Raw genomic sequence first — 24479 nt, 5'->3', positions numbered from 1 at the left:
ATAAAAAGGAAAACAAGTAAGAATGGATTTGAAGAGACTGAGAGGCACAGTTTGACTTTACTGTATCATCTTTCCCTCAAGGTAGCATAGTTCAGTGCAAAGAGATCCTTCTCATCCAAAACTTTCCCCCACAAAAGAAAGTGAGAGTGTATGAGTGAGCGAGTGACCAGTGTCTCCAGTTATATGGAGTCTGCAAAGAGGCCCATTTCTCTCTCACCACAACTAGATTATTGTGTTGTTAGATTCATGACTGGTGAATGGTGAACAACGAGGAGAACAGTAGTCAGAGCTCAGACATATGAAAGGGAAACAGATCCTACTAATCATGAAACTGGTCCGTTGGGAAGATGTCACATGACGCACTGGGATGCCTCACCTATGAATCTGCCAACTGGCCCACAGCACCCACTGTGCTCTGCACCTCACTCATATATGCTCCTATGCTGTGGTCGGTTTGCTGTGCACATTTTCAACAGTGATAAGCAGCAAGCTAGCTAAAATCTGTGGGTCAGAGAGAGACCATAAATTTGAGCATTCAATATCGTCCTTGGGAAAATGAAAAGGAGACTGTCAACACCTGGTTTGAGGAGCTGTAGGATTGAGAGAAAGAATAAAGACTAAGAATTATACCACAGAGGGAGCAAGTAGAACCAGCATATTCAAAGAATATCTGAAAAAGTCTCAGAATCTCTCAGGAAAAGATAGAAGGTAATTCTCTTGGAAAATCAGTCACTAAAGATGGAAGGAGGTGACTGTTACTTCAAATACAAAGACAGCAATATAAGACTTCGAGGAACATGAATAATCAAGGAAACATAATATCACCAAAGATCAAAATAATTTTCTAGTAACTGACTCCGAGATACAGAGAGCTGCAATTTACTCAATAAAGAATTCAAAATAGCTGTTTTAAGGAACCTCAATGGGCTACAAGAAAACACAGAAAGATAACACAACAAAAGCAGGAAAGCAACACATGAAAATGAGTAAGTGTAACAGAGGTATAGACATAAAAATAATTCTGGAGCTTAATACAATGTATGAAATGAAAAATGCAAGACAGCATCATACAGAAGAAAGAATTCACGAATCAGAGGACAGACCCTTTGGAACCTGTCCATTGGGGAACAGAGAAAAAATGCAAAAGAATAAAGAAAGACTAAATGACGTATTATAAGACACCATCAAAAGAAACAATCTGTGAATTATGGGAGTCCCATAAGGAGAAGAGAGGAAGAAGGGGGCAAAAGACTTACATGAAGAGGAAAATAGCTAAAAACATCTCAAAAGTGGGTAGAGATTTAGACAATCAAGATTATGAAGCTAGTAAGTCTCCTAAAAAACCAAAAGAGATCTCTCCAAAACATAATTAAACTCTCAAAAATCAAAGCAAAAGAGAGAATCTTAAAGTGAAGAGAAAAGAAGCTTGTAAGGTACCCCCAGAAGGCTATCAATGATTTCTCAGCAAAAGTCTACAGGGGAGATTGGATGATACATTCAAAGTCTGTCCTCTGCCTGACTAATTTCTGACTAATTACCATATGTTTGCACATATAGGAGGATTAGGAAGAACTTAACGGAAGACCATGGGGGAGAAGAAGGGAGGAAATAGTGGGGGAGAGGGAGGGAGGCAAACCATGAGAGACTCTTAAATGCTGAGAGCAAACTGAGGACTGATGGGTGTGGGGGCGAGATGGGCATGGAGGAGGGCACTTGCACTTGTGGGGATGAGCACTGGGTGTTATATGGAAAGCAACCTGACAATAAACTACTTGTAAAAAAGAAGTCTGAAAGAAAAATATCTGACAACTATGAATATTATATCCAGGAAAGCTCTACTTCAGAAATGAAGGAGAAATAAAGATGTTCCCAGATAAACAAAAGCTGATGGAGTTCATTATCACTAGAACTGCCTTATAAGAAATGCCGGAAGCAGTTCTTGAAGATGAACTGCAGGGATGCTAATTAGTGACATAAAAACTCATGAACATATAAAACATATTGATAAAGGTAAGTATCAAGTCAGGTTCAGAATATCTGAATATTCTGGTATGTTAGCATGTTAACAACTTAACTCATAAAAGGAATAAAAGACAAATATTAAAAATAACTATAGCTATGAAATTTATAAATATATAATATAAAAAGAGATAAATTATGAAATAAAAAACATAAAAGGAGAGAACAAAAGGGTAGTTTTTAACGTATTTCAAGTTAAGTTGTTAGTGCTTAACTAAACTAAATGGATTATTATAAGATTTCTATGTAAGCCTTGCGATAACAACAAAGGAAAACAATTACAATAGATATACAAAAGATAAAAAGAGGGAATCAGAGCACACTACTAGAAAATTATCAATTCACAAAGGATGATATCAAGAAAGAAAGGAGCGTGGGAACTATAAAATAGCCAGAAAACATAAGATGACATTAGTAACTTCTTACCAACCAGTAATTATTGCCAAGTTAAATGAATTAGATTATCCAATTAAATGCTATAGAGTAGCTGAATGAAAAAAATATAAAAGACCAAACTATATGGTGCCTATAAGAGAGTCACTTCAGCTTTAAGGAACACCTAGACTCAAAGTGAAGTGATGGAAAAAGATATTTCGTGCCAGTGGAAAACAAAAGAGAAAAAGGGCAGCTATACTTAGACAAAATAGACTTTATGCCACAGACTGTAACAAGAGACAAATGAGGTCATTACATAGTGATAAAGGGGGCAGCTCATCAAAAGGATATAACAATTGTAAGTGTGAATGTGCCTAACAATGGAGCCCTAAATATATTAAGCCAATACCAACCAATTTGAAGGGAGACATAGACAACAACACAAAAACAGGAGAGGTCTTCAACAGCACACTGTTGACGGTGGATAGATTATCCAAACAGGTAATCATTAGGAAACATTGCACTTGAACTATACTTTAGACCGAGTAGATATAACAGATACATACAAAACATCCCATCCAATGGCAGCAGAATATATGGATTTTTCTTAAGAACACATGAAACATTATCCAGGACAGATAATATGTTAGGTCATATAATAAGCCTTAGCAAATTTAAGAAGACTGAAGTAATACCAAATACCTTTTCAGACCACAATGGTATGAAACTAGAAATCCACACAGGAGGAAAACTGGAAAATTCACAAATACATGGAAGTGACACGACACACTAAAAGGTCAAAGAAAAAATCAAAGGGAAAATAAATAACTTGAAACAAATGAAAATGGAAACACAACCTAACAAAACTTATGGGATATAGTAAAAGCAGTTCTAAGAAGGAAGTTTATACTGATAAATGCCTCCATTAAGGGGAAAAAAATCTCAAATAAACAAATGAACTTTATACCTCAAGGAACTAGGAGAAGAGCAAGCTAAGCCCAGGGTTAGCAGAAAAGAATGAAGATCAGAATAGAAATAAATGAAATAGAAACCAGAAGACAATAAAAAAGATCGATGAACCTATGAGCTGCTTTTCAGAAAAGATAAAATTGACATGCCTTTAGCTAGACTAAGAAAAAATGAGCAAATACTCAAAGAAATATATCAGAAGTAAAAGGAGAGATATTACAGCTGATACTACAGAGAGTACTAAGAACAACTGTGCATTAACAAATTGGACAATTAGAAGAAATGGACATATTCCATTCCTAGAAGTATACAACCTGCCAAGAATGAGTCATGAAGAAATAAACAAATCTGAACTATATCAATTACTAATACAGAGACTGAATCAGTAATCAAAAATGTCCCAACAAACAGACACCAGAACCACATGGTTTCATTGGTAAATTTCACCAAACACTTAAAGAAGAATTAACACCAATACTTCTTGAACTTCTCCCAAAAAATTGAAGAGAAAGGAACAAATTCATTTTACCAGGCCAGCGTTATCCTGATGCCAAAGTGAGATAAGGACTCTACAAGAAAATACAACTACAGAAAAGTATCTTTCATGAATATAGATATAAACATTCTCAATAGAATATTTCAAAACAAATTCAACAGTCCATTCTAAAGATGTGCACCCTGACCCACATGGATAGAACCCTCAGATGCAAGGATGGTTGAACATATGCAAATAAATATATGCGATACACTACATTAATAGAATAAAAGATAAAAATCACACGATCATCTCAATAGATGCAGACAGAGCATTTCACAAAAATCAACTTCTCTTCATGATAAAAACTCTCAACAAATTAGGAACAGAAGCAATGTACCTCAACATATTAAAGGACAAGCCCACAGCTAACATCACATTCTATGACTAAATTTGAAAGCTTTTCCTCTAAGATCAAGAATAAGACAAGGGTACCCACCATCACCACTCCTACTCAACATAGTACTGGAAATCTTACCCTGAACAATAAGGCAAGAAGAAGAAATAAATGGCATCTGGACCAGGAAGAAAGAAGTAGGACTGTCTCTGTTCAGATAATATGCTTTCACATATAGAAAATTCTAAAGACTACTCCAAAAAACTGTTGGAACTAATAAACAAGTTAGGTATTATTGCAGGATAAAAAAAATCAACATACAAAAATCATTTGTGTTTTTTATATACTAACCACCAAATACATGAAAAAAGATTAAAGGAAAAAAATCCCATTTACAATAGTATTGACAAAATAAAACCCTTAGGAATAAATTTGACCAAGGAAATTAAAGAGCAATACTCTGAAAAGTTAGATTTGATGAAAGAAACTATAGACAGAAATAAATGGAAAGATATCCTGTATTCATGGATCAGAAGAATATTGTTAAAATGTATGTACCACCCAAAGTCATCTATAGCGATCAGTGCAATCACTAACAAGATTCCAGTGGCATTTTTCAAAGAACTAGAACAATCCTAAAACAGTATAGAACCACAGAAGCCCCAAATAACCAAAGCAATCCTGAGAAAGTGAAACAAAGCTGGAGACATCACATTTTCTGTTTGGAAACTGTACTACAAAGTTAGAGTAATTACAGCATGGTACTGGCATAAAAAGACACACAGACAAATGGAAGAGAATTGAGAGCCTAGAAATAGACCCTTACATGCACAATCAATAAATATTCAACAAGGGAGCCATATATGCTCAATGAGGAAAGGATAGTTTCTTTATTAAATGGTGTTTGGAAAACCAGTTAATCACATGGAGGAGAATAAAATTGAACCCCTGTCTTAAACTATTCACAAAAATAACTTGAAATGAAATACAGACTTAAATTTAAAACCTAAAACCATAGAATTCCTAGAAGAAAACACAGATGAAATCTCTTTGACATTGGGCTTGCAAATAATTTTTTGGATCTGACCTCAGGAAAATAAGCAAAAAAAAAAACAAAAAGGAAAATAAGTGAACTACACCAAACTAAGAAGCTTCAGTATTGCAAAAGAAAACAAAATGAAAATGCATCCTGTAAAATAAAAAATAAAAAATATTATTTTAATGTTTATTTATTTTGAGAGAGAGAATGAGAGCAAGCATGAGTGGGGGAGGGGCAGAAAGAGAGGGAAAGAGAGAGAATCTCAAGCAGGCTCCATGCTGTCAGTGCAGAGCCTGATGGGGGGTTGGGAGGGTGGGTAGGAAGGCTCAATCTCAGAACCATGAGATCATGATTTGAGCCAAAATCAAGAGTTGGAGACTTAACCAATTAAACCACCCAGGTCCCCCCAGAAATAATATTTTAATCCATACATGTGAAAAGGAGTTAATACTCCAATATATGAAGAACTCCTACAACTTAAAAGCAAAAACCAATCTGATTAAAAATGCCTGGAATATACATTTTCCCAAAGGCATACAAATAGAAAACAGGCATATGGAAAGATGCTTAACATCACTAACCATCAGGGAAATGCAATTTAAAATCACAATGAGGGGCGCCTGGGTGGCTTAGTCGGTTGGGCGTCCGACCTTCGCTTAGGTCATGATCTCGCGGTTCGTGGGTTCGAGCCCCGCGTCGGGCTCTGTGCTGACTGCCAGCTCGGAGCCTGGAGCCTGTTTCAGTCTGTGACTCCCTCTCTCTCTGACCCTCCCCCTGCTCACACTGTCTCTCTCTTTCTCTCCTAGAAATAAATAAAAAAACATTAAAAAAAATAAAATAAAATCACAATGAAGTATCACCTCTGAGCTGTTAGAATACCTATCTTGTAAAAGAAAAGAGATAACAAGTGTTGGTGAGGATGTGGAGAAAAGGGAACCCTTATGTGCTGTGATTATGTAAATTGGTATAGTTACTATGGAAAATAGTACTATATGATACAGCAATCCCACTTTTGGGTATATATCCGAAGGAAATGAAGTCGGGATCTTTAAGAAGTATCTTCAATCCATCTTCATTTCAGCATTGTTCACAATAGCCAAGATATGGAAACAAGCTAACTGTACATGAATATATGAATGGATAAAAATGTGGTATATATATACAATGGAATATTATTCATCCATGAGAACGAAGGATATCCTGGTACTTATAACAGCATAGATGCACCCTGAGGTCATTATGCTAAGTAAAATAAATAAGAGAAAGATAAATACTGTATAATCTCACTGATATATAGAATGTAAAAAAATTATACTCAAAGGAACAGAATAGAATGGTAAGTTTCCAGGGGTTATGGGAAGTGTGGAGTTGTTGGTCAAAGGATACAATCTTTCAGTTATAAGATGAATAAGTTCTGGGTATCTAATATACAGCAGAGTGAGTGTAGTTAATAATACCATATGATATAATTGAACACTGCTGAACATTCTCACCACACACACAGAGTAATTATGTGAGTAACCTGATTGTCATTATTTCACAGTGTGTATCAATCATTATATTATACACCTAAAATTGTATACATATATAATATATATATAAAATATATATATAAAATATATTTTATTCTCCTCCCCAGTATTTAATGTGTTAAGATGGCCAAGGAGGGGGCGCCTGGGTGGCTCAGTCAGTTAAGTGTCCGACTTCCGCTCAGGTCATGATCTCACCGTTCGTGGGTTCGAGCCCGGCGTCGGGAACTGTGCTGCCAGCTCAGAGCCTGGAGCCTGTTTCAGATTCCGTGTCTTCCTCTCTCTCTCTGACCCTCCCCTGCTCATGCTGTCTCTCTCTCTCTCTCAAAAATAAATAAAACAATTAAAAAAAAAAAGAGAGAGATGGCCAAGGAGGATATGGGCATTGATTTAAGTCCTATTACGTATCTATACTATTCAGAAAAGTCTGCATTCCTGGTCTCATCGAATCCTCATAACAACGCAACTAAGTGTGTGTAATCATTTTTTGACATGTGAATTGGAGGAGGCCTAAAGCAATTAAATAATGCACCCAGAGTAAATTACTTAGTAACTGGAAGGTCTGGGGACTCAAATTCTTGTTTTTCTGCCTCCCAATTCCATGTTATTGAAACTACTGCATTTTTTAAATATATTTTTTTTAGGAAACAAATATAGCTAACATGTCAGGAATGAATGTTGCTCAGCTGTAGAAATTATATAGTCTTCAGATGGTCTTCAACCATCAGCCTTTTTAAAGTCTGTTTTTAAAGTCTGGTCAGATCCCTTTGATCTCCTTGAAATCATTTTTCACTGATCTAGATGGAGTGGGATACATGGATTGTGGAATAAAATCCCAATATGGAAAGTCTAAGAGCCAACATTCTGGAAAGGTTTGTGTTACTGGGAGAGACTCTTTCAGGCCTCTCTCATCGTTTGCCTTTGTCCTCTCCACTTTTGCTTCGTTCACCTTTCTTTCAGAGGTATTAATCCCAATAAAGATCTTGCCCCCAGACTCTGTGTCAGGGCCTTCCTCTAGAGGATTTGATCTGTGAAAGCAAATCGGGGCAAGTTGAGGGGCAGAGAAACCCAGCAAGCTGCACTAGGGCTAGAATCAGGTCAGAAGCCCTGACTCACACAGAGACCCTGGGAACAAAATAAGGAGGCAGCTGAAGAGAATGCCGTGAAGGTGGAAGAAGAGGAACAGGGATGGGCTCACACGGAGCATAAAATTTCAGCTTTAAATTCTAGAAGCCTCATGATCTCACGGTTTCTGAGTTCGAGCCCCATGTCAGGCTCCCTGCTCTCAGCGCCTCAGAGCCCACCTCAGATCCTCTGTCACCCTCTATCCCTGCCCCTCCCCTACTTGCGCTGTCTCAAAAATAACTAAAAACGTTAAAAAATACAAAATAAATTCTAGAACCTTGGAGAAGAGCAGAGATCACGTTAGGTAGATTCAGTAGCAGAAGAACTTAGATTATCAGGAGATTCAGTCACAGGATGATGTCAAGATAAACTTTTAAAAAGTTTTCTTTCCTCTGTTGATATGTTAAGAAAAATTGACACATGCTGTTCATTATTCTTTTCAGTGATTGAAGGAACATGTATTCAGGGCAAACATCAAGTAAAGATTTCATGTATCATTGTACGACTTCAATAGAAATCTTTTCAAACAGTGTTTCAGGACTTCCTTTAGAACCGTCTTCCTGTTTAAATTATTATTGTACTTTCATTTGCTTCTTTAAAATACCTTCAAATATAGTCTATTTTTAATTTTCATAAAATTGGCAAAATGCAATGTTCTTAGATCGTTGATTGTATAGGATGAATCTAATCATTTCCTCATTCTTACCCCACAGCCTTTGCATTTGACAGGTCATTAAAAACGAGCTTTTAAAGAGCACAGAAATCTTTAATTTCCCAAATTCTCTGTGACTGACACCAAAGATCAGAAGAGGAAATTTAAGCAGAATGGTACAAATGAAACTATTTTACCTTTTAGGTTAATAGATATGAAGGGCAACCACAATTATGTCTTACAACTGAAAGATAGATTTCAAACTGTCTATTCTTTTAAGAACTAAATACCATCAGTACAATGATCTGCTTGTCATTGTGGTTCTTATGTCATGGCTAACTTAATAGTGAAGACTTTATTTAAATATGTAGCATGTTCACCTTGTCTTTCTTAATAAGACAAGTCAATATGAACAAAATCATTTCTTTTGTCTGGTGAAAATTCAGGGTATTCTTCATTATAGAGCTTTATCCTTCATCATGAAAATTCATTGATGGTTCTTCTGGAAGTTTATGTTTAAATTAGCATTCTCCAAGGTGTCATGTTAGCAGACCGAACACCAAGCATAATCTTTAATTCGGTGCTAACCCATTTCCATTCTGCACCGTTTGACATATTTGCTATTTTTTTCCTTCTTGTGCTTTAATTTCATAACATTGAAACACAAGTGTTCACTGTTCCACTCTGCCTCCTTGTCCAATTTCTGGGTTTGGTTGAGCTCTCTAGAACTAATTTATCTCCAACATTCATGAGATAACTAATTTATCTCATCCTCTCTACATTACCTCTAGGCAGATCATTCCTCATTTATATTTGCATTTTGAAATTTTTCTGAATGGTAATCCTCATTTTTAACAGTCACAGGCATATCTACTTGATTGTTCCGTCAGCTTCTCATGGCAATGAAGACTCCATCAACTCATTTATTTCCATTCTAGCTAACAGTCCCTTTGAGGATGGTAATTAGATGTTTCTCATATTTGTATGTTTTTCAATACTTTGCACAGTTGGTGTATAGAATCGAAAGCTAATGAAATTCAACTGAATTTAATAATGTTGCTTTTAGCAGTACTCTAAATGAATGTCTATTGCATGAAGATGATGCCAAATGGTTAGAGGTAGAATGCTGTTGGAATGCTCTTTCAATTCAAAAGTCACACTGTGGGCACTTTAGACTGGTTGAAATTTTCTAGAATCTGGGCTTACCTGTGATAACAGGGAGAATAGGATCTGCCCTTCCTGCCCTATCTTCTTCATGGAGTCCCTTCTCCAAACATTCTTGTTAGTCAACTGGTCTGGACTGAAGGCAGTGGTCAGAATTCCTTTTATTTACATCAAGCTTACTTTAGCTTCCTCAAATGATGAATATTCACAAGACCTTTATATTTTCTCTGCCTTCGTCTAGTAGGATTAGATACTTGCGGGACATTCCAGCTTTAGATCTGACTTGTTACACTATTCCACATACATCACTTTTTCTCAAGGTGCTCGTTAACAAACTGGGTGTGACCCTGCTTTGACCACACTTGAGTCCTGGGGTGAGAATTAATCAGAAGTGGGATNTTGGCCAAAAGTGGTTAAGTAATCATCTGAAAATTGGTCACAAACCTACCATAATTTGCTGGATAAATTATGGTTTATATCAACTGAGATACATGGGAAAGGAGACTGAAGATACTCTCAGGAACCAAAAGACTCACTGGCTCAATTATCAGTTAGCTGTGTGACCTTAGGGGTTCTATGTACCCTCTCTGGGCCTTTAGTCCTATAGAAGGATTCAGTAATAACCGTCAATACACCTTCTCTTCCATGACCTAATGAGATTACTTTCTGAAATTTAAATGGTAAGAATAAATATACTCCATATGATTTTATGTAAGTAGAAATCCAATAGGGTAGGTAATTAGTTGAGGAATATGAGCCTGAGTTCATAGCTTAGGCACAACCACTAACTGTTTGACAATGAACAAGTTATTTAGCCTCCCTGTCTCTCAGTTGCTCATCTGTGATATGACTGGAACACTAACACTTATAGGGCTGTTAGGGGGATTAAAAAAGAAAATGCATATAAAACATTAATAGGATATTTCACATAGAGTAAGCCGTTAAGAAGCGTTACCTGTTACCGTCAATGACACTACCACCTTCATCACCTCAAATCCAATCAAGATGACTATGATTCTATCTAAAATCATAACCAGAGTAAGATTATTACAAAGAAATCGAGAATCTGACCAATTATGTTGCACAAAACAGTCTAATGGAGAAATAGTGTCCAGAAATGAGGCACCTAAAAAAAGCAATAAATTGTCAGTTTGTTGCTACCAGGTTCAGGATACATGGTTCCTTGGGTATTTCTTAACAGGCACTTCCTCATTCAACAGATATTAGTTATAATTTTCTATATGCCAACCACCGTTCTGAGTTCTGGAGATAACAGGAACAGATAAAACAGAAAAAAAATTCCTGTAGTCATGAAGTTTATATTCTAGTAGGTTTAGGCAGATAATACATATAATAAATGGTATAAAGTGATAATTTCCAGGGAACAATATATAGGCGAGGTGCAATGGATAGAGACTGCAGGGAAGATGGGAAGATTGAACCTTTATATAAGGTGGCCATGTTGGGTTTTACTGAGATGACAAAGATTTAAGTCTTTGTGTGGACATATGTTTTCATTTCCTAGGCATGGAAAGGCTGGGGGGGCATATGGAAGTTGGATATAAACTTTACAAGAAACTGATCAACAGTTTTTCAAAATGGCTTTATTATTTAAAATCCCCATTAGCAGCATAGGAGAAATACTAGTTGCTTCATATCCTTACACACACGATGTCTGGTCAATCTTTGCAATTTTAGCTTTTCTGATGGAAGTGTAATCATACTTCATTGTGGTTTTAACTTGCATTTCTCTGATGACTCATGATGTAGAGCATCTTATATGTGATTGGCCACTGGTGTGTCTTTTATGCAGAATTTATTCAAATTGTTTGCCCACTTTAAAGTTTATTGGTTTGTTATTATCTGTAAGAGATCTGTATCAGATATATATTTCATAATTGTTTTCTCCCAGTCTGTGGCTTGCCTTTTCATTTCTTAATGTTACCTATTATAAATAAAAGCTTATAATTTTAATGGAGAACAGTTTACCATTTTTGTGGTGTGTGTGTGTGTGTGTGTGTGTTGTTGTTGTTGTTGTTGTTGCTCTAAGAAAATTTTGCCTATCCCAAGTATGGAAAAATTTTCTCCCATGTTCTCTTTAAAACATATTTATAGTTTTATATTTTACATTTAGGTCTGAGATCCTTTTTGATTTTGATTTTTGTGTATGGAGTGAGATAAAGGGTTGATTTTTTTTTTGGAATATAGATATTTAGTCGATGCAGTGTTTGCTGGAAGGACTTTCCTTTCTCCACTGAATCACCTTTCTGCATTTATTGAAAATCAACTGACCATACCTGTGTGGGTCTATTTCTGGGTGTTCTATTCTGTTCTATTAATCTATTAATCTACATGTTTATATTAAATATATATCACACTTTTAAATACTATTGCTTTTTATTAAGTCTCAAAATTAGGTAAGATGGCTCTCCAAATTTATTCCTTATTTTAATAACTTAAATTTCTATATGTATTTTGGAATTAGTGAGTCAATTTTTACGAAAAACATCCTGGAATTGAATCTATTAATCAATTTAATTGCCTTTCTAATAATATCTTCCCATATTGAATATTCTACTATAAAGATTAAAAGTGAAAATTTAAGGGGCTCTTGGATGGCTAAGTCGGTTAATCATCCGACTTCAGCTCAGTTCATGATCTCATGGTTAGTGAGTTCGAGCCCCCTGTCCTGCTCTGTGCTGGCAGCTCAGAGTCTGGAACCTGCTTCAGATTCTGTGTCTCCCTCTGTTTCTGCCCCTTCCGCACTCACACTTTCTCTTTCTCTCTCTCTCTCTCTCTCAGTTCCCTGGAATATTCTACTTAATCAAATCATCTACAAAGGGTTTTCTTCTTTTTCTTCTAATATGTATGGCTTTTTATATTTTCCCAACTCCTCCTCCCCCTCATGTAATACTTAAGGCTTCTAGTACAATGTTGGATAGATAGAATTATTGACTTGTTCCCAATGTCATGTGCAAGCAATTCAAACTTTCACCAAGTATGATGTTGGCTGTGGGTTTTTCATACATGGACTTTATTAATTAGAGGAGATTCCCTGCTATTCGTAGTTTTCTGTGGTTTTGTTATGTACCTGTGGTAAATTTTGTCAAACGCTCTTTCTGCATTTACTGAAAGATCATATGGTGTTTCTTCTTTGTTTTTTAGCATGTTGAATTACATTGATTAACTTTTAATGATAATCCAGCATTTTTAAAAGTTTATTTATTTACTTTGAGAGAGAGAGAATGAGAGAGAGTGAGTAAGAGCAGGGAGGGGCAGGAGAGAGGGTGAGAGAGACAATCCCAAGCAGGCTTTGCACTGTCAGCACAGAGTCCACTGTGGAACTCGAACTCATGACCTGAGCTGAAATCAAGAGTTCGATGCTTAACCAACTGAGCCATCCAGGTTTCCCAATGATAAACCAATCTTGCATGACTTGGATAACCACTACTTGTTCATGATGCATTATGCTTTTCATATATTGTTGGATTTAATTTGCTAATATTTCCTTAAGAATTCAACATGTAATATTCATGAACAATATTGGTCTGCAATTCTATTGTTACATCTTTGTCTGATTTTAATATTTAGGTTATGCTGGACTTTCAAAATTAGTTGGGTAGTAATCACTCTTCTAGTTTTGTAAAATTCTTTGGTAACATTGGCATTATTTCTTCCTTGCATATCACAACCATTTGAACTGGAACTTTCTAGAGGAGATTTTTAGATTAAAAGTTCAATTTTTAGGGACACCTGGTGACTCAGTCAGTCAAGCATCCAATACCTGATTTTAGCTCAGATCATGATCTCACAGTTGGTAGGATCAATCCCTGAGTCAGGCTCTGTGCTGGCAGTGCAGAGCCTGCTAGGGACTCACTCTCCCTTTCTGCCCCTCCCCCACTCATGTGCGCATGCTTGCGCGCTTGCACTCACTCTCTCTCTCCTCCTTCCTTCTCTCTCTCTCTAAATAAATAAACTTTTTTTTAAAGTTCAATTTGTAAATTAGATATAGATCTAAATCGATTTTTTGTTTCTTCTTGTATCAATTTTGTCAGTGGTTGTTTTTTTCAAAAATTTATCTATTTCACCCAAATTAGTGAATTTCTTAAAGTTTTNGCTTCAGATCTTTTCTGTGTGATGTATGGGCGCGAGTGCAAGTACGGAGCTCCTTACTTCTCTGCCATCTTGCCCCCTCCTCCCTCATAATCCTTTTTTCATTCATGATATTGATTATTTTTATTCTCTTCTTTTTCTTGATTAATCTAAATAAGGATTTATAAATTTTGTTTATCTTTTCATAAAGCCAAGTTTTAGCTTTGTTCATTTTTTCTATTATTGTTTTTTTTTTTCAATTACTTTAATAATTTATTTATTTAATCTACCCATCTCTTTGCCAGAGGGGATTTCTTTCAGTGCTGCACTGTGCTGGCATGGCAGAAGGGGGGAGGGGCGGTGATGCAGGAAAAGTGAAGCTGTTCTTATGCTTCAACGGGTCGTTTCTCATTTCTGAGCTCTACCAAGGTATGAAACCTCTGACCTGAATTCCAGAGTTCCCATGAGGGTGCTTTATTCTCTGGGTGGCCATGAAACAAGGGTTTCTGGTGTGGGGTAAAGTCTGGAATCTTCCATCGTTCCAGTCACAGTTTTGACTTAAATTGTATTTTGTCTGACATAAGTATAAGTTCTCCTGCTCTCCTTTGGTTTCCACTTGCATGAGATATCTTTTTCCATTTTTTTTTCACTTTGAGCTGATGTTTGTCTTCATGGCTGAAGTGAGTCTCTGGTTAAGCAGCATATAGTCTGGTCTTTTTTTTTTTTTTTTTTTTTTAATCTATCCAACCATTCTATGCCTTTTGATTGGGTAATTCAATCCATTTACATTTAGAGTAATTATTAATTGATAAGCCTCTCTCATCCATGAGTGATTGTCTAAGTTGGTGTTCTCCAAGGACCTTCAAACTACTGATGTTAAAAGGGGCTGGAGACATTTCACAGGCCATTGCAGGGTCCATAGCTTGATCCAAAGACTTTCTGTCTATTACCCAGTGAATGGGTGGGCAAGACTTTTCCTGGGTCCCTTGGCATGTGACATTGAACCCCACAACTCTCTCAAAGGCACTTTATCTATGGATGGATGCCAGATTTTTGTTGCTGATGTGGTAAAAAAAAAGAAAAAGAGAGAGAGAGAGATATCTTATGCTACTGTGATACTGACATCCTTGAACCATTTACTTTCACATTCTTTGTGTTTTTATATTTAAACTTGTTGGTAGCAGATAGTATAGTGCCTTCTTGTGGATATATTCTGTCAACATTTACCTTTTAATTCAATATTATCACCCTAAAATTTGATGTAATTAATGAGATGTTTGGATTTACATCTACCAATTTATTTGTATTCTGTTTATCTTCAGGTTTTTTTTTATTTCTCTATGCACCCATTTCTTGCTATATTTTGTATTATGAAAATTTTCCCCCTTTATTTCAGTTTAATTTACATCTTGGATCTTATTTTTTTTAAACCTATATCTTATAGTATGAATAGTTTTAGCTGTGACTTGGAATTTCAATTTACACACCAACTTTTCAAAATCTAGAGTTAATACTGTACTTAAGTAAAATCTAGAAACTTGCAACATCCTCACAGTGACCTTTATGTTATAATTTTATTATTTACTTTATCTATGTAAAAAAGTTTTTACATCTATGTAAATTTTTTAAATGTTTTTATTTATTTTTGAGAGACAGAGAATGAGCAGGGGAGGGGCAGAAAGAGAGAGAGGGAGGGAGGCACAGAATCTGAAATAGGCTCCAGGCTCTGAGCTGTCAGCACAGAGCCCAATGCGGGGCTTGAACCCACCAACCATGAGATCATGACCTGAGGCCAAGTCAGACGCTTAACCGACTGAGCCACCCAGGTGTCCCTACATCTATGTAAATTTTAACGTTACAGGCTACTTACCATTTTTGTTACAAGAGTTGATTTTGTTATAAGCATTTTTGAACATCCAGATTTCTCTCTTATGTTATTTCCCTTCAACTTGAAGAATTTCTTTACTCTTTTTTACTTTTGTGGAGAAATCTGGATGTTCAGAAATGCTGTTGATAATCTATTAGTTTTCCTTTATCTGAAAATATCTTTATTTTATTTTCATCCCTGAAAAATACTTATAATGAAAATATAATTGGGTTGACATCTCTTTTGTTTCTGCAATTTGAAGGTATTGATTCAGTGTTTTCTAAACTCCACAATTTTTTATGAGAAATTTCAGTTATTCAAAAAATTGTTCCCTTGTTTGTAATATGTCCCTTTTTGCTGGAAGCATTTGAGATTTTTTTTTTATCTCTGTGTGGTTTTTTTTTTTTTTTTTTTTTTTTTAGCAGTTTATTTATAACATTACTCAACATTACTAAAAAAGTTTTCTTTCAGTTATGGTTTGCTGAGCTGTAAATATATGGTCTACCACCCAGTTTGGAAGTTCTCTACTGTTATTTCTTGAAGATTTCTTTTTCTGCCCAAGCTGTTTCTTCTCCTTCTGAGACTCCACTTACATGTATATTAGACCTTTTGATATGGTCATACAAGTCCTCAAATCTTTGTGTTTTTTCAAGTTTTTTTCTCTCTGTTCTTCAGATGGGAAACTTTGTATTGATCTATATCAGTGAGTTCATTGACTTTCTCTGCACTCACTTTCATCTTTACATTGAGCCCATCTAGCATGATTTTTATTTCTGATATTGTGTCTTTCACCTCTAAACTTTTAATTTTATTCTTTTTTTTGTTTCCCTCCTGAAACCTCCCATTTTTCAAATTCATTTCAAGAGAATTTTCATTTATATTATGGAGCACAGTTAACATAGTACCTTAAGTCTCTCTGAGTTTCAGGATCTGTGTAATCTCAGGCCTGGCATTTATTAATAGCCTTTTCTTTTGAAAATGATCACATTTGACTGTATTATTTATTTATCCATATATCCACTTATTTATGTATTTATATATTTTTCATATTAGTAATTTATAATGCATCTTCTGTTTTGAATATTATATGAATACTCTGGGTCTTGTTATAATTCTTTATAAAACATTTATTTTGTTGTTTTAACTGTCAATCAACTGAGTTAGGTTCAAATATAAATTCTGTATTGCCTTCTATGGGCTGCAGTTCAAATTTTACATCACTTCTCAAAGCCGTTGTCATATTGTTTCAGGTGTATCTCATGCATCAGTAGCTCAGAAACAAGGCTAGGCTGTATTCAGTTTCACACACAGAATTAGGCTAGCCCTATCTTTTTTTTCTCTCTAAAAATATTACCTCCTTTCTCCCCTACAAAGATGAGATTTGGGGGGAGATTTGTCTGTCCATGCCCAAAGTCTCCTTTGCGACTAAAAACTGCCACACAGTTGAAGCAAAAGCATATAAGAAACAAAAGCAAATACCCCTAGACAGGTTACTTCTCTAGGTTTTGGCTTCCTTCCACAATATGCTCCCTTTGATTTGCTTTTGAGAGTCTACATGTACCTTTGTTTTCTTTTTATCTTTGTATTTTGTTCAGAGATTGTTGTTGTCATGAGGAGGACTGGATTTAATGGGCTTGTACTGTACCATTAAACTGGAACTGGATTTCCAAATTCTATTTTAAAAGGATCATTCTAGTAGTTCTGATGAAAATAGACTATAGAAGGGTAAGGAGGAAGGCCTGCTGCCATGCTATGGCACACACCCAGATGAAGGATGATGCTGACCGGACCAGGCAAGTAGCAGCGGAGATAATGGGGTGTCGTCTCTTTTCAGTAGGTATTTTGAAAGTGGAGCCAACACAGCTTTCTGATAAATTAGATATGGAGCATGACACAAAGTGAGACGTCAGTGATAACTTCAAGAATCTTGGCTTGTGCAACCGTAAGGAAGCTTTGGCCATTAACTGAAATGGGGAATATTGCAAGTGGAAAAAATTGTATTGTCAGAAACTTAGCTTTGACATGTTATTGTTTTAATTTTTTAAAATGTTTTTTATTTATTTTTGAGAGAGAGAGAAAGAGCATGAGTGGGGGAGGGACAGAGTGAGGGAGACACAGAATCCGAAGCAGGCTCCAGGCTCTGCGATGTCAGCACAGAGCCTGACACGGGGCTCAAACTCACAAACTGTGAGATCATGACCTGAGCCAAAGCCAGACACTTAACCAACTGAGCCACCCAGGTGACCCAAACATGTAACTGTTAAAGTGCCTACGACGCACACAAGTATGGAAATCATATTAGCAATGGATATATAAATCTGGACTTCAGAGGGAGGAGACTGGGCTACATATATTAAAACAGTCAGAATCCACAACTGGCAGATGGTATAAGTAAGTTAAAAAATCTATAAGATCCCCTAAGGGTATGTTTTTCAAAGTTTAGCATTCAGGAAAATCACCTGAAGTGCTTATTAAGACGAAATTGCTGGGCCCCAATCCCAGAGTTTCTGATTAATTAGGTCTTTGGAGGGACTTGAAAATTTGCATTTCTAACAAGTTTTCAGGTCATGCTGATGATGCTAGTCTGAGGACCACACTTTGGAAACCACAGCCCTACAGTGTGAACGTAGATACAAAAGAAAAGAAGTGCAATGACAGCCCTGGGGAGACTTGAAGAAATCAGGGAAAAAGATGAGGAAACAACATAGAAGATAAAGAGCAGCCTGTGAGGCAGGAAAACCAGGAAAATGGGGTGCTGGTAATGACTACTTCAAGAAAGAGAAATGATCAGCTCTCCTTTCTCGTCTGCAGAGAAGACCAGTAAAATGAGAACTGAGAGTTAACTCTTGTATTTACTAATGTGAAAATTATTAGTAACCTTTACAGTATTGGTTTTGTGGGAGAATTGGGGCAAAAGCCTGTCTGTAGTGGATTTAAGTCATATCCTTGTGGTGTAAACAGATTAACTGTCCCTACAGCTAAATGACACCAGCCACGAAAATCCTTTGCTCTCCTGTTATCCTCAACAAATATTGTCCATTGTAGATTTTTTAAAGGAAGAAAATAAGCAAATCAACCAATGTAATTTTTCTATGTGCTTTATAGTGAAAAATCTTAGTTCAATGGGGCACCTGGGTGGCTCAGTCAGTTAAGCACTCGACTTGATTTTGGCTCAGGTCAAGATCTCATGGTTTGTGAGACCAAGACCTGGCATGGGCTCTGTGCTGATAGTGTGGAGTGTGCTTGGGATTCTGTCTCTCTCTCTCTCTCAATAAAGAAACAAACAAATAAACTTCAAAAAAATCTTTAGTTCAGGGGCACCTGGGTGGCTCAGTCGGTTAAGTGACCGACTTCAGCTCAGGTCATGATCTCCCGGTTTGTGAGTTCAAGCCCTGCATTGGGCTCTGTGCTAACAGCTAGCTCAGAGCCTGGATCCTGTTTCAGATTCTGCATCTCTCTCTCTCTCTGTCCATCCCCTGCTCAGGCTGTCTCTCTCTCTCTCATTAAAATTAATAAAACATTTAAAAAATTAAAAAAATCTTTAGTTGAAATTAATATATTGGATTTTGGATTATGGCATCAAGTCTCCTAAAAGTTAGGACAGCCTGAACTAGTTTCTGTGATCCTGATAAATCCTGGTCCTCTGTCAACATGATAGGATTTCTGGAGCTCCATCTGAACACCAGACGGAATAGCTGAGGTCCCATCAAGGTGTGTTCTTCCTCTGAAGTCCAATTTTATCTTTTTTGTTTTTTTTAAGCGGACATAATCTCAGTTTCATCTTACGAAATGTAAGAATTTTGGACTTGGTAATTTCAAAAGTTACTTTCATCTTTAAACTTCTATGATTCTCTGCCTTTACATTAGGATAATATACATAAAGAAGTCAAACAACATTTCTTTCTCTAAGTTTCCATATTTTCATACTGTAGTCAGAATTTAGGGAAAGTCTTACTTATTAATCATTGCAAGTATTTCCAAATAAAATAGATTGTTGTGTATTTGTTTTAGAAAAATTGACAGAATTTTTAAGCAAATATGTCAAATATTTTTTTAAAAATCTTTGATAAAATAAGATCTCTTTAGGTAAAGTTTTTTGAATTTAATTGTAAAGCTGATGTAAATATTTCTATTATTTAGAGAAAATTAATGATTTTATCTAAAATAACAGTATTTCTTTCTAATCCTATACCCAAATCAAACTTAGACTGGAAAGTTCAGCTCTTTAAAAAATAACCACTCAATGTTATTTATTGGCACACAGAAGTAAATAGCAATAACCGTTCTATTACAAATATTTGCCATACAGTATTATTTACTATTTGGTTTCCACTGAGAGACAATAAAATCTACAAATGAATGTGATGCCCTTCCTATATTGGCTTAGCATTAAGAAAATTAGATGTAAGAAACAATGTTTTCTATGATGTTAACGCTTTGGTTCTCAAAGAATTTAAAACTTTAGAGCAAGAGAATGTTTTAAAATATCAACTAGTGTTGCTCTGTCTTCTAGAGGGAGGAGAAAGATGAGGTTCAAGAAGTGCATGGTGATCCTACCTCATGGCAGCACTGAACTGAGAATCACTCTGTTGTCTCATAGAAATAATTAAACAATTGGAAGATATCTTGTTATTATTAGTGTCCAACTATTATCTGATGCATGAATCACCCCCATGGTCTCCTCCATAAGATGCTTTCAAACAGCTGTTCATGGGGTGCCTGGGTGGCTTAGTCGGTTAAGCGTCTGACTTTGGCTCAGGTCCTGATCTCGCGGTTCGTGGGTTCGAGCCCCGCGTCGGGCTCTGTGCTGACTGCCAGCTCAGAGCCTGGAGCCTGTTTCAGATTCTGAGTCTCCCTCTCTCTCTGACCCTCCCCTGCTCACTCTGTCTCTTTCTCTCAGAAATAAATAAAATATTTTAAAAAACCAAACAGCTATTCATATATAGAGTGTAAGTGAACATACTTCATATCCAATAACACTTTTCTAAAGAAGTTATATTTTTCAGCAAAATGTATCAACTAATAGACTTAATATTTACAACCTTTGTGTTGGGGCTCTTTAAAATCTAAGGACCTGTTCACTGTCCTGTATCTTACCTATATGATCCTCACAGAATTTCCATCACAAACTGAAGCCAATCTCTTAATTCTCTCAAAGCCTAGTATTTTCTGCCTCTGTTGAATTGGAATGAAAAGTTTTTAGTACCTGTTGGTGACATCTGTCTTAGCATGCCATTTCTGCCTTGTTCAACTGTATGCTTGACTCTCCATAGGAGCTAGAAACTTGAGACAAAAGTCAACCTTTTTGTAGTTTATTCACTTAAAGTTTCAAGGCTAATATTTACTGGATTGGAAACTCAGCTTTTACCAAATCCCAAATCTTATGGCCTTGCTATTATGCCCTCTCAGGCACTCATGGTGTCTACTGGCAGAAATTATAGCCAATGCCAAGAGTGGGAAGTAAAGACCATGGCAGTTTCATTCATTCATTTTATTCACTCATTCTGTAGTCAGACCTTTAGTCTGACAACAAGGTGCTGAGATACTCAAGCACTAATAAGGCACTGTCTTTATTCTTAAGGAAATTAAGATCCATTAAAGGAAGGCAGACATATATACAAATATATGCCTTGAAGTATTACAAATACTGTGGGAGATACACACATTTAGGGTAAAGGTCAGAGAAAACCTCCTTTGTATCTTTTACCCAAATATTTTGTTGGTAAGGCCATGGCTATTTCACTTTAAGTTCATTCTCTTCAATGTATGGTGATTCTGATACAAGGATTCATAAAATCAATTATTGAACCATTTAATAGTTTTTAAAAGTTCTTCCAAAACTTTCAACACACTTAAAGACTTTCTTTGCCCGGGAAAATTCATGGACACGTTCGGACACATTAAAATGAAAATTTGCTGATGTGATTCAGTTTTCAGTTCTGGGTAAAATGCCATCAGCATGACATTTTCCACTTCATGTTATATTTCTATGTACAGGTATATTGACTTAGATTTGACTCTGAACTGAGCTCAGAGTCTGTAGTGCATAAGCATGATACGTGACTGATTAATTTTTAAATGTTTATCTTGAGAGAGAGAGAGAGAGAGAGAGAGAGAGGTATAGAGAGAGGGGGATAGATGACCTGAAGCAGACAGCAGAGAGCCTGATTTGGAGCTCAATTTCAAGAACTGTGAGATAACTACCTGAGCTAAGGTTGGATGCTTAACTGACTGAGCCACCTAGGTGCCCCTCAAGTTTTTTTTTAACATTTATTTATTTTTAAAGAGAGAGTGTAAGAGGGGGTAGTGGCAGACAGAGAGGGGAAAGAATCCCAAGCAGGTCCCTAACTGTCAGTGTAGAGGCCAACTAGGGCCAATGAGAAGGCCAACAAACTGTGAGGTCATGACCTGAGCCGAGACCAAGAGTCAGACACTTAACCAACTAAGCCACCAAGGTACCCCGTTACCTGACTGATTAGTTTAAACAGAATTCGTGCATTTTTCAAAAAGATTTGAGAGATCACTTAAGAGTGTAATTCTGAAGGGTGACATTTTTAGCTACCGTGGACATTTTGAAATTTATGGAGTTACTCTGGATCATTTAGATTACTTTGAGCACTCATAGAATTTGCCCTGCCACACATCAACCATAATCATTTTTCATCTTACAAACAGCAAATACGTGATACAGGAATACCAATTAGCTCTGTCTATGCTTTTAAAATAGGATTCTAGGGGCGCCTGGGTGGCTTAGTTGGTTAAGCATCCGACTTTCACTTAGGTCATGATCTCGCGGTTCGTGGGTTCGGGCCCCGCATCGGGCTCTGTGCTGACTGCCAGCTCAGAGCCTGGAGCCTGTTTCAGTCTGTGACTCCCTCTCTCTCTGACCCTCCCCTGCTCACACTGTCTCTCTCTCTCTCTCTCTCCTAGAAATAAATAAAACATTAAAAAAATAGGATTCTAATTTCTTTTTCAGCATATTCTTTCCTGAAAATGCAGATTAAAAAGTATGACTCTTCCAGCTTCATAATGGTGCTGTTTAGTGGACACTACACACTCATGCAGCACGGGCAGCTGTGTCCTGCTGCACCTAAGAGTAAATGATCCCAGGTCTGGGTTTTCATCTGAGCCATTTTCTCCTGCTTTTATGGTGAAATGTTCTGTGCAAATAAATGAAGACCACCCAAATGAGAACAAACAGAGGCTATTTATTCAGAGACTGCTATAGGACAGAAGTCAGCCACCATCACTTGCCCTTGGCAGAGATTCAAAGGCAGGCAAAGAAGTAAGAAGGCTCTATAGTGAAATAAGGGAAGGATTTGGATATGCTTTGTTTTAAAAGTTGTTAGCTTTGGTAGGCTGGTGATGGGCTAACTAGAAAGGATATACCTTATGTGACTGGTTAGGAAAGCATACTGGGCTTTCTCTGGTTTGTCCTGAGTTGGAAGTAGGTGTCAAACACAGGAAAGTCCAAGGCCTTGACCAGGTCCTGACCATTCTAGGTTGATTGCTACGGAGGATATGGTCAGAGTCATTTTGTTATATATGGTCTGCCCATTGAACACTTGAATTTCTCCCATTTCTAACATTAGATTGCTACCATTTGTTGTCTCAACCTGATGTAAAAGCAAATTAGGGACCCTGAATATACCCCCTCTCTATGATTCTCCATAACTGATAGAGGACCACTGGGCTTTCAGTGTGAGCAGTGTGTACGCTTGTAAAATAAGCATGAGATCTCTTGTGTAACACTAAGATCTAACTCAAGTTAATCTGAAAAAAACAAAATACCAATTGTGGAGGAATAATGTCTTACTTCAGATACAGTAGAAAAAAGTATTTATCAAATTACATTTCATCAAACCCTAGTGTGATATATGATATTTGTGGATATTCTATTTTTTAAAAAGGAGGGGAAAATTTCCTCTATAAGTAGGCTTGAAGACAACTGGGTGTTAAGTTTAGAATGGTCTGGATTGGGTGTGCTTAGAGGGATTCAATTAATAGTGTTGAATTTAAAGTGGATTGCTGTAAGATACTAAGGTAGATTATACTTTTCTTATTTATTATTATACAGATAAAAATCTTGTTTCTAGGTTAAGATAAGTGAAATGGCTTCAGACAAATAGAAAATGGTAAGTGTTCATCTCTAGAGCATAGGTTTGAAATTGTTATGTTTTCACCACTGCAGCACTTAAAAAAATATTTTATCTCCAGATTTTGCTAATTTGTACCAAAAACCTTTGGTTTTTGGACTTAGTTATTCCAGAAGCCAGAATGCTCCTCATAAGTTTTATTAGTAAATTTAATCAGCTGGCTCAGAATGAACCTTACCCTAGTTCCCACCAATAGTTAACTGGGATAATTTAGATGATGAGATTTGGGGCTTTGAGTTGATTTTGTTGGTAATGTTGAAATGAAACTTGATGCTAACATATGGAGGGCTTTTCACGACTTTGGGATGGTGAATATATTCTGCACATGGGAAGGACATGAATTTTGGGGAACCAGAGGGTAGACTACTATGGGCTGCATTATGTCCCCCAAAACCATATGTGGAAATCCTAGTGCTCAGTACCTCAGAAGGTGACTGCTGGAAACCAAGTATTTAAAGAGTTATCAAATTAAAATGAGGTCATTAGAGTGGACCCTAATCCAGAGTTATGACTGGTTTCCTTATAAAAAGGGGGAAATTTGGACACAAAGGCAGACATGCACTGAGGGAGGATGGTGTGAAGACACAGAGAGAAGATGGACATCTATTAGTCAAGGAGCA

This window comes from Crocuta crocuta, unplaced genomic scaffold (assembly GCF_008692635.1).
Source record: "Crocuta crocuta isolate KB4526 unplaced genomic scaffold, BGI_CrCroc_1.0 scaffold140, whole genome shotgun sequence".
In the NCBI taxonomy this organism is placed as follows: Eukaryota; Metazoa; Chordata; class Mammalia; order Carnivora; family Hyaenidae; genus Crocuta; species Crocuta crocuta.
The sequence above is the reverse complement of the archived record's forward strand: the minus strand, read 5'-3'. Positions refer to the sequence as shown.